We start from the raw sequence: 12,512 nt of genomic DNA on the forward strand, positions 1-12,512 counted from the left end.
TGCAGATGTCCTGGCAGAAAAGAAGGATCATAGCTAGCAGTGATGGTAACAGTGGTAACAGCAGCAGCAGTGGCAGGAACTTTTCTTCCTTCCTTTCTTTCTTTCTTTCTTTCTTTCTTTCTTTCTTTCTTTCTTTCTTTCTTTCTTTCTTTCTTTTCTTTCTTCTTTCTTTCTTTCTCTTTCTTTCTTTCTCTTTCTTTCTTCTTTCCTTCTCTTTCTTTCTTTCTTTCTTTCTTTCTTTCTTTCTTTCTTTCTTTCTTTCTCTTTTTATTTTGATAGTTTAACAGATGGTTATCAATACCAGATGCTTTCCTCTGAAGGTGATTGCTTTTACATCATTTCAGCTAGAAGTTCCCAGAGAGACGGCATAGAATATCTCTGGAGTTTGACTGACAGAATTTCAAAATCTCATCTCTGTTGCCTAATAGTATTGTTGTTGCTGCTGCTGTTGTTGCTGCTGTTGTTGTTTTAATTTGGTCCTTCCAAACAATTTTTCTGTTTTCCCAGTCATGCAATAAAGGGAGAAATGATATATCCTGATTTATAGGTTTCAGTGAGGACCAAATTTAAAAATATGTTTAAAAATAGTCGGACCATGCTTGACATATATTAAGCACAGAAATACAAAATCAACTTTTATTATCCTCTTTTTTATTGTTGAGGAAACTAAAACTTAATTTTTTAAAAAAGATTTTATTTATTTATTCATGAGAGACACACAGAGAGAGAGAGGCAGAGAAATAGGTAGAGGGAGAAGCAGGCTTCAGGCAGGGAGCCTGATGTGGGGCCCTGGGATCACGTCCTGAGCCGAAGGCAGACTCTCAACCACTGAGCCACCCAGGCATCCCTAAGACTTAAAAATTTTAAATAACATTTTATATTACATAACAAACCATTTTCTAAGCCAGGATTGACATCAACTTTTCTATGATTCTAGAATGCAATTTGTTATTTTTGTTTGCCAATTGTAGGCATCAGAATTATGAGTTATTTTAAATTCATTGACTTGATCTATTGTTTTTATAATCTGATTTAAATAATTTTGCTCCTCCAAAAGTAAAAAATAAAACTATCCTATAATCAAGTAATTGCACTACTAAGTACTTACCCAATGAAACAAAAATACTAATTTGAAGGGATACCTGCACCCCTATGTTTATAGGAGCATTATCTACAATAGTCAAATTATAGAAATTGCTCATGTCCAGAGACTAATGAACAGATAAAGAGAGAAGAGTATATATAGATAAAGGAATATTATTCAGCCATTAAAAATGAACTCTTGCCATTTGCAATGACATGGATGGAGCTGGAGAGTAAACTGCTAGGTGAAATAAGTTAGTCAGAGGAAGACAAATACCATATTATTTCATTCATATGTGGAATTTAAGAAACAAAACAAATGAGCAAAGGGTGAAAAAAGAGAGAGGCAAACTAAGAAATAGACTCTTGACTATAGAGAACAAACTGAAGGTTACCAGAGGGAAGTAGATGGAGGGACGAGTAAGACAGATGATGGGAATTAAAGAGTGCACTTGCTGTGATGAGCACTAGACATTATATGGGAGTATCGAATTACTATATTATACACTTGAAATTAATGTTACATTATATGTCAACTAACTGGAATTTAAATAAAAACTTCTAAAAAGCCATGTTGTCTTTTTTTAAACACAGATGATTTATGTTTTCCATTATTGGCATACAATTATTTTTTACTCTGAGTTTATGGTAATTTTTTTTCTCCAAGTGAAAGTTTGTCTATAACTCGTGTTCACAACACTCTGTTTTATTGTTTTTAGTCACCAATAAAAGAAAAGCTTACTTGGTCTTCTCATAAACAACTCTGTTCTATACATGCCTACAGTAACTCTGGGTTATATATTTATTTACCTTACTGTATTTATGAAAAAAGTGAATAGAAATGTATATTTTTCTGGTTAAAAATATTTTTGCTCGATATTAATAAAGAAAATAAGGAATTTAAGAAAATGTTACTGAACTCACTATGGAGTGAGAACAATGAATTATACACAAACAGCTTATATCCAATTGCAAAAGCACACATAGAGTAAATTACAAGAATTATATAATGATTGTGATGTGAATGTAAATGATTTGGAACTAGGGCAATAACACATTTCAAATCAATCAAAATAAACTACTTTGGATCTATTTCTACATTTTCATTTACAATTTCTCCAGGTAGACTGTTTTTTAAAATTAAATGCTTTAAATTTTTTGCTTGTTTTGTCTATGGAAATATATATGGAAAATAGATAATATGTCTCAGATCATGTACTGGGAAACTGAAAAAAAAATATTGCATATGAATCTGGAATTTTTGACACATAGCCCAGTACTTTTTAACTAAATTATCTTCCTTACAAGCCAAATACTGACTTTTGGGAAATCAGGAGTATAACAGAAATAAATATTGCATATAATGCAGGATTTTGGCAGATTTGAAGTTCCCGGTAAATATGTAAATAGCTCCTTTTCAATTAGAAAACTTTGAAAATGATTCTGAGGTAACTTGCAAGTTGTTACCTTACCCCATCCTATCTGTGCATATCAGATCATGCTACCACGTTTGAGAATTACCTCTAGACTGTCTGCCAAAACACAGGTGTTTGCGTTTGTGTGTATGTATGCTGACAGTTAATACAAAAATGGTCATTTGAATAGACTTAAAATCACTCTCAATTCAAAACTGTTAATTTTCTTATCTAATTTAGAATATCAAAAGATACAAATTTACCAATACCTATTATCTTCTCCATTTAGAAGCTTGTAAAAACCAACATCATTAAAGCTTAGATGTTCTCTGTGTTTCCACTTCATTATTCTTTATAATATCATCGATTGCCCTGGTAAAACAAACATTCTCTGCAAAGATACCCCATGAAATGGGCATGTGTGGGAAATTGTGAGTCAGTGGTGAAAGGATTTGGAGATATAGAGAGAAGGAATGGTTGATACATTATCTTATATTATCAGTGTGTGAGTTCTTGTATCATTTTTCTCATTTTTTTCTTGAAACATAAACTCCTTATATTATCACTTGTATTTATTTTCTTTAAATTATTTTAGGGAGGACTTAAGATGGTGGAGGAGTAAGGGACCCTAAGTTTCTTCCTCCTTCAAACACAGCTAGATAATTATCAAATCATTCTGAATACCTGATAAATCAACCCAAGGTCTGAGGGAACAAAACTGAAAGTCTGCAAGTAGAAAACTGACCATCTTCTGGAAGGCAGATGGTGTGGAGAGTTGATTTGGAGATATAACAGAGGGTACCACAGAGGAGAAGGAGGTTACGGCAAAGTATTATAAGCAATCGTGGGTAAAATCTTAAAATTTAGAAGTCTGCCACCACTGCAGCCATCTTGAGCTTAAAGACGCTCAAGTGAAGAAGAGGGCAGAGACCCAGGAGTGAACAGCATGGTCCGAGGATCCCCTGGGTTGCAAGAAGAATGGGTGATGCCAACATGCTGCACTGTTCCCAGGCATAATAGCAGAACTTCTGCTGAGGGCAGTGAGGCTGGGTGCTGGCTTTCTGTTCCACCTGGTCATAAGTACTGAGCCACTGCTCAGTCATGTACCAAGCAGCAAATGGTAAAAACACAGCAAGGCCCTCCTCCAAAGAAGACCCTCCTCCACATCACAGAAATCCCTCAAATTTGGAGTTTAGAAACCCAGCCATGCACCTGAGATAAAACAGCTTGGACACAAACGCGGTGAAAGCAGGGATCTGATAGAAGCCAGGGACACAGGGATACAAGAGGGGTGACTTTTCTTCTGTGAGGTCTGCCTGAGGAGTAGGGGTGGGGGGCACAAACTCACAGCTCTGGCTAGGGCTATCATTTTCATCCTGTCCATCAGTGCTAAAGGCTTCTGGGAGGGAAGCAGCACCACCTAGTGGAGGCCAGATCTGCTTACAATAAGCCCTGCCCCCTACCCCTACAGGCGCCTCTCCACCAGGGCAAACAGGACTGAGAATCAGCACAGCAGACCATTCCCCCAGAAGACCAGCACAAACAACTTGCACACACCAAGAATGCTAATTATAGAGTCCTACCTACAAAGCTTCAGTTCTAAGGGAAATAGGATCTATCTTACTTTTTATCTTTATTTTTTATTTATTATTATTTTTTCATTAAATTTCTTATCTTTTTAATTCCTTTTTTACTTTTATTATTATTTTAAATTTTATTTATATATTTTATATACTTTTTATTTATCTAGCTTCTTTTAATAAGCAGACCAAAACATAGCCAGGATCTAATTTTATTTCTTTTCTTTTTTTCTTTTCCTTTCTTTTTTCTCATTAAACTTTTGTTTTAATAGGTCTCAAAATTCTGTGACAGATTTTTGGTCAAGTTGTTTCCATTAAAAAGTACTGATTTTAAAAACTAATAACTTAAAACTGCCACACACGCACAAAACAAAAAACAAACAAACAAACAAAAAAAAAAACGAATGGTCCACAAAACATTCTCCTTTCCTTCTGAAGGTTTTACGATGCATTGTTATCATTAACCAGTCTTTTACTATTAAACTTAAATGGCCAATTGACACAAACAGTTCTGAGACGGTTCTTCCACCACTGATTAAGACTGGGGTGGCAGGTATTGGGGATAATATTCATTTAGCCTTCTGAGCTTTCTGGGCAGACTTGGTGACTTTGCCAGCTCCAGTTGCCTCCTTGTCCACTGCTTTGATGACACCCACAGCAACCGTCTGTCTCATGTCACGAACAGCAAAATGGCCCAGAGGAGGATAGTCAGAGAAGCTCTCAACACACATAGGTTTGCCAGGAACCATATCAACAATGGCAGTATCCCCAGATCTCAAGAACTTGGGACCATCTTCCAGCTTCTTTCTAGAACGACAATCTATCTTTTCCTTCAGCTCAGCAAACTTGCAAGCAATGTGAGCTGTGTGACAATCCAGCACAGGTGCATATCCAGCACTGATTTGGCCTGGGTGGTTCGGGATAATCACCTGAGCCATGAAGCCAGCTGCTTCCTTTGGTGGGTCATTTTTGCTGTCACCAGCCACGTTGCCATGACGAACATCTTTGACAGATAACATTCTTGACATTGAAGCCCACATTGTCCCCAGGAAGAGCCTCACTCAAAGCTTCATGGTGCATTTCAACAGACTTTACTTCAGTTGTAACATTGACTGGAGCAAAGGTGACCACCATGCCAGGCTTAAGAACACCAGTCTCCACTCGACCCACTGGGACAGTACCAATACCACCAATTTTGTAGATGTCTTGGAGAGGCAGATGCAAGGGCTTATCAATTGGATGAGTTGGTGGCAGAATGCAATCCAGGGCTTCAAGCAGTGTGGTTCCGCTGGCATTCCCATCTTTACGGGTGACTTTCCATCCCTTGAACCAAGGCATGTTAGCACTTGGCTCCAGCATGTTGTCATCATTCCAACCAGAAATTGGCACACACGCTACTGTGTCGGGGTTGTAGCTGATTTTCTTAATGTAGGTGCTGACTTCCTGAACAATTTCCTTGTATCTCTTCTGGCTGTAGGGTGGTTCAGTGAAATCCATTTTCTTAACAGCAACAATTAGTTGTTTTACACCCAGCGTGTAAGCCAGAAGGGCACACTCACGGGTCTGCCCATTCTTGGAGATACCTGCTTCAAATTCACCGACACCAGCAGCAACAATCAGGACAGCACAGTCAGCCTGAGATGTGCCTCTAATCATGTTTTTGATAAAGTCTCTGTGTCCTGGGGCATCAATGATGGTCACATAATACTTGCTGTTCTCGAATTTCCACAGGGAGATATCAATGGTGATACCACGTTCACGTTCAGCTTTCAGTTTATCCAAGACCGAGGCATACTTGAGGGAGCCTTTTCCCATCTCAGCAGCCTCCTTCTCAAATTTTTCAATAGTTCTTTTGTCGATCCCACCACATTTGTAGATCAGATGCCAGTAGCGGTAGACTTGTCCGAATCTACGTGTCCAATGATGATAATGTTGATGTGAGTCTTTTCCTTTCCCATTTTGGTTTAGGTTTAGCGGTGGTTTTCATGACACCTGTGTTCTGGCGGCAAACCCATTGCGAAAAAGCTAATTTTCTTTTATTTTCTTTTATCTTCCTTTCCTGGATAAAATGGCAAGACGCAAAAATCCACCCCAAAAACTAGAACTCACTGCAAGGGATTTAATCAATACAGATATAAGGAAGATATCTGAAATAGAATTTAAAACAATAATTATAAGGATAGTAGCTGGGCTTGAAAAAGAAAGCATAGAAAATACTACAGAATCCCTTACTGCAAAAAGAGAGAACTAAAATCTAATCAGGCCAAAATTAAAAATGTTATTACCAGATGCTAAGCTGAATGGATGTGATAGAAATAAGGATGGACAAAGCAAAGGAATGAATCAATGATAAAGAAAATAAAATTATGGAAAATAATGAGGCTGAAAAGAAGAGGGAAACAAAGGTAATGGATCATGAAGGCATACTTAGGGAACTCAGAGACTTATTTAAATGGAATCACATTTGTATCAAAAGAAAAGAGGAAGGTTTATTTGAACAAATTATGGCTGAAAATTCCCTAATCTGGGGAAAGCACAGGCATAAAAAATCCAAGAAACACAGAAACTCCCATTAAATTCAACAAAAGCCAAACATTGCCAAGGCATATCATAGTCAAATTCACCGAATACACAGACAAGGCAAGAATACTAAAGGCAACAAGAAAAAAAATTAATTAACTTACAAGGAAAGATCAGTTTTGCAACAGATCAGTCTACAGAAACTTGACAGGACAGAAGAGAATGGTAGGATGTATTCAAGGTGCTGAACGGGAAAAATATGCAGCCAAGAATACTTTATCCAGCAAGGCTGTCATTCAGAATAGAAGGATAAATAAAGCACTTCCCAGACAAACAAAAACCGAAGGAGTTCATGACTGCTAAACCAGCCCTGCAATAAATATTAAGGGGAATCTTTGAGTGTGGGGGAAAAAAGACCAAAAGCAACAAAGATTTTAAAAGACCAGGGAACATCAACAGACACTATTCTAAGGTAACACAATGACAGTAAGTTCATATATCTATTGATAATCACTGTGAATGTAAATGGACTAAATACTCCAATGAAAAGACATAGGGTTTCAGAATGGAAAAAAAAAAAAAAAAAAGATCCACCTTAGGTTGCCTACAAGAGACTCATTTTGAACTAAAGGCACCCTGCAGATTGAAAGTGAGGAGAGGGGAGAACCATCTATTATGCTAATATACATCAAAAGAAAGCCAGAGTAGCCATACTTCTAACAGGCAAACTAGATTTTGAGATGAAGAAGGGCATTATGTCATAATTAAGGGGTCTATCCACCAAGAAGATCAAACAATTGTTAGTATTTATGTCCCCAACTTGGAGCACCCACATATATAAGTCAATTAATAATAAACATAAAGAAACATATTGGTAATAATACAGTAATAGCAGGAGACCTTAATACCCCAATTACAGAAATGGGTAGAATATCTAAGCAGAAAATCAACAAGGAAACAATGGCTTTGAATGACATTGGACCAGATGCACTTAACAGATATATTCAGAATGTCTCATCCTAAAGCAAGAGAATACACCTGGAATATTTTCTAGAATAGATCATGTACTGGGTCACATATCAGACTTCAGCAGCACAAAAAAATTAAGATCCTGCTGTGCATATTTTCAGACCACAATATTATGAATCATAAGAAAAGATTTGGAAAAACTACAAATGCATGGAGGTTAAAGAATATCCTACTAAAGAATGGATGGGATAACCAGAAAATTAAAGAAATTAAAAAGTACATAGAAGCAAATGAAAATGAAAACACAATAGTCCAAAACCTTTGGGATACAAGAAGGGCAGTCTTAAAAGTGTAATTTTTAGCAAGATAGGCATACCTCCAGAAGCAAGAAAATTCTTAAATATGCAACCTAAAGGAACTAAAAAGGAACAACAAATAAAACCTAAAGCCAATAGAAGAAATGAAATAATTAAGATTAGAGCAGAAATTAACAAAATAGAAACAGACAAAAACCCAGTAAAAGATGTCAAAAAAACTAAGAGTTGATTGTTTTAAGAAATTAATAAAGGTAATAAATCCCTAACCAGACTTATCAAAATGGAAAGAGAAAGGACCTAAATAAAATAGTGAATGAAAGAGAAGAGATCACAACCAACACCACAGAAATACAAATAATGATAAGAAAATGCTATGATAAATTATATGTCAACAAATAAGGAAATCTGGAAGAAATGTATAATTCCTAGCAATTTATAAACTACCAAAATTGAAGTAGAATGAAATAGAAATTTGAACAGACTCATAACAAGCAAAGAGATTGAATGAGGAAATAAAAATATCCCAACAAACAAAGCCCTGGCTTCCCAGGGGAATTCTATTAGGCATTTAAAGAAGAGTTAATATCTATTCTTCTCAAACTGCCCCCAAAAGTAGAAATAGAAAGGAAAACTTCCAAACTCATTCTACAAAGCCAACATTATCTTGATTCTAAAAACAGACAAAGAGTTCCGTAAAAAAGGAGAATTACAGGCCAATATCCCTGATGATCTTGGATGCAAACATTTTCAACAAGATAATAGCAAATCAAACCCAATGGTACATTCAAAGAATTATTCACTATTCTCATGTGGGATGTATTCCTGAGCTGCAGGATTGGTTCAAAATTCACAAATCAATCAATGTGATACACCATGTTAAAAAAAGAAAGGATAAGAACCATATGATCCTCTCAGTTGATGTAGAAAAAAACCTTTGGCAAAATACAGTATCCATTCTTGATTAAAAAAAAAAAAAACCTTAGCAAAGTAGGAAAAAATGGGACATACTTCAACATCATAAAAGCCATATATGAATGGCCCACAGCTAATATCATCCTCTATGTGGAAAAACGGAGTTTTCCTTTTCAGTCAGGAACAAAACAGGGACATCCACTCTTACCATTGTTAAACGAAGTTCTGGAAATCCTAGCCACATCAATCAGACAACAAAAAGAAATAAAACGCATCCAAGTCAGCAAGGAAGGAGCCAAACTTTCACTATTTACAAATGACATGGTATTCTATGTAGAAAACTAAAAAGATGCCACCACAAAATTGCTAGGATACATGAATTCAGCAAAGTTGCAGGATATAAAATTAATGTGCATTTCCATACACCAATAATGAAGCAGAGGAAAAAGATCAAGGAAACAATCCATTTACAATTGTACCAAATGTAAGATACCTTGGAAAAAACCTAACCAAAGAGAAAAATGATCTGTGCTCTGAAAACTATAGAACACTTATGAAAGAAACTGGAGAGAACAGGAAGAAGTTAAAAGACATTCCATGCTCATGGATTAGAAGAACATTGTTTAAATGTCTATAAACTACCCAGAGCGATCTACACATTTAACGTAATCTCTATCAAAATACCACCAGCATTTTTCACAGAGCTAGAGCAAACAATCCTAAAATTTGTACGGAACCACAAAAGACCCTGAATAGCCAAAGCAATCTTGAAAGGGCAAAGTAAAGCTGGAGGCATCACATTTCTGGATCTCAAGCTATATTACAAAGCTGTGATCATCAAGACAGTATGGTACTGGCACGTAAACATATAGATCAGTGGAACAAAATAGAAAACCCAGAAATGGACCCACAACTGTATGGTCAGCTCATCTTCAACAAAGCAGAAAAGAATATCCAATGGAAAGAATACAGTCTCTTCAATAAATGGTGCTGAGAAAACTGGACAGCCACATGCAGAAGAATGAAACTGGACCACTTTCTTTTTTTTTAAGGTTTTATTTTTATTTATTAGAGAAAGAGAGAGACAGTGAGAACATGGCAGTGGGGAGAGGCAGAGGGAAAAGTAGACTCCCTACTGAGGAGAGAGCCTCACACGGGGCTCGATTCCAGGAACCTGAGACCGTGACCTGAGCCAAAGGCAGATGCTTAACCAACTGAGCCACCCAGGTTCCCCATGGACCATTTTCTTATACCATACACAAAAACAAATTCAAGAAGGATGAAAGATCTAAATGTGAGGAAGGAAACAATCAAAATCGTAGAGTAGAACACAGACAGCAACCTCTTTGACATAAGCAGTAGTAACTTCTTACTAGATGTGTTGCCTGAGACAAGAGATACAAAAGCAAAAATGAATTATTGGGACTTAATTAAGATAAAAAGCTTCTCTACAGTGAAGGAAACAATCAACAAAACTAAAAGTCAGCCTACAGAATGGGAGAAAATATTTGCAAAAGACACATCTGATAAAAGGTTAGTATCCAAAATCTATAAATAACTTAGCAAACTTAACACTCAAAAACAAATAATCCAGTTAAGAAATGGGCAGAAGACATGAAAATACATATTTCCAAAGAAGATATCTAGATGGCCAACAGACACATGAAAAGATGCTAAACATCACTCATCATCAGGGAAATGCAAATCAAAACCACCATGAGATGCCACCTCATACCTATTAGAATGGCAAAAATTAGCAACAAAAGAAACAAGAGATTTTGACAAGGATACAGAGATGGGACCCTCTTACATTGTTGCTGGGAATGAAAACTGAGGTAGCCAATCTGGAATACAGTATGGAGGTTCCTCAAAAAGTTAGAAATACTTTATGACCCAACAATTGTACTACCAAAGGATATAAAAATACTTATTTTACCTAAAGGATATAAAAATAGTGATTGTAAGGGGCACATGCACCCTTATGTATTATGGAAAGAGTCCAAATGCCCCCCCACACACACACACACACAATGGAATATGACTCATCCATCAAAAAGAATGAAATCATGGCATTTGCAATGATATGGATGAAGGTAGAGTGTATTAGGTGAAGCAAAACAAGTCAATCAGAGAAACACAAATACCATATACTTTCATATGTGGAATTTAAGAAACTAAACAGATGAACATAGGGGAAGGAAAAATATTAAAAAGAAGGAAGCAAAGCATAGAAAAACCTCTTAACTATAGAGAATAAACTGAGAGTTGATGGAGGGAAGGTATGCAAGGGATAGGCTAAATGACTGATGGGTATTTAGGAGGGCAGTATTTTATTGAGCACTGAGTGTTAAATGTAGGTGATAAATCACTAATTTCTACTACTGAAACCAATATTACACTATATGTTTAATTAACCAGAACTGAAATAAAAATTTACACAAAGCAATAAAATAAATTGAATTTTTCAATACACACACACCAACACACACACACATACACCTGAGCTCATTTCCTCTGATTATGTTAGATTTCACCATATGGCTCACTGTCCATCTGGGTATAGATGGTCTTTTAGGAATAGGTGAGCAGTCTGTTATGGCAGATGTATTTCTATTTCCGTGTCTCTCCTGAACTCTACTTAATGTTCCTTTGAGTATCCTCAGGAGGTCACAAGTATATATAATGGGTTTTAGAAACAAAAAAAGCTTTGGAATGCACTAAATCAATATATCACTTAAGTAGAATCCAAGGATAATTTGTATACAGGTCTTAAAAGTAATCATTTGTGCTGTTTTTAACTTTATATTTTCTGCCATTTTTGCACAGCATAGTACATCAGTTTATGCACTGTAGTAATTTAACAGGTGACTTCAATGTCATCCTTAGAGCTTTAGTAGCTTGGTGACAATATTTTTTATAAATGTCAAATTTGCATATAAACTCTTTATATGATCAAAATCTCAGAAAAATTTTAAGACTAAAAGATTAGTTCTCTTGAAAGTAGAAGTCCAAAACACGCAAGCACACACACACACACAAAAATAAAGGCCAAAGAATTATTGAACTTTCCCAGGTTGATAGTATTTAAATCTTTACTTAAAAGTCTTTACTTAAATTAGACTTTAAAATGTCCTCAGTTCTTACTTTAGTCAGTCTCAGAGTGAAACTTCCCTCATGCTTTGAATAAAATAGAAATATCTTCATCAACTGTTTTGTTCTGAAATATTTCATCCAAGGTCTCATATATTGTATTAGTTTGGCATCAAGTGGTTCATGAAGTTCACTACTAAATTTTCCAAAAAAAAAAAAAATGCTCTAAAGAAGTTTTTTTTTTTAATTGTTTAAAGGAAAACACATTTATATGCAGGCCATAGAATTGTCATACCAAACATTTGTCTTTTAAAAACCCATTGCTTTGAATTGTACAAAGACTCTAGCAGAAACTTAATAGTATTTGAGGTCAAGATAGTAGATGGGTGAAATCTTGTTGCCAATTGCCTAAAAATTTAATTTAATTTAATTTAATTTAATTTAATTTAATTTAATTTAATTTAATTTAATTTTTTACACAAGCCAGTTGACTGGAATCCATAATCTGTTAGATTTGAACTCAATCAGTAGACACTTTTAAGAAAAAAAATAATTAGGCTCTGGGCAGTTTTCCCTAATTCTAGAAATGATGATTCCTTTCCTATGGCTGCTATAATAAACTGCTA

This window comes from Canis lupus, chromosome 21 (genome assembly GCF_003254725.2).
Source record: "Canis lupus dingo isolate Sandy chromosome 21, ASM325472v2, whole genome shotgun sequence".
Taxonomy (NCBI): domain Eukaryota; kingdom Metazoa; phylum Chordata; class Mammalia; order Carnivora; family Canidae; genus Canis; species Canis lupus.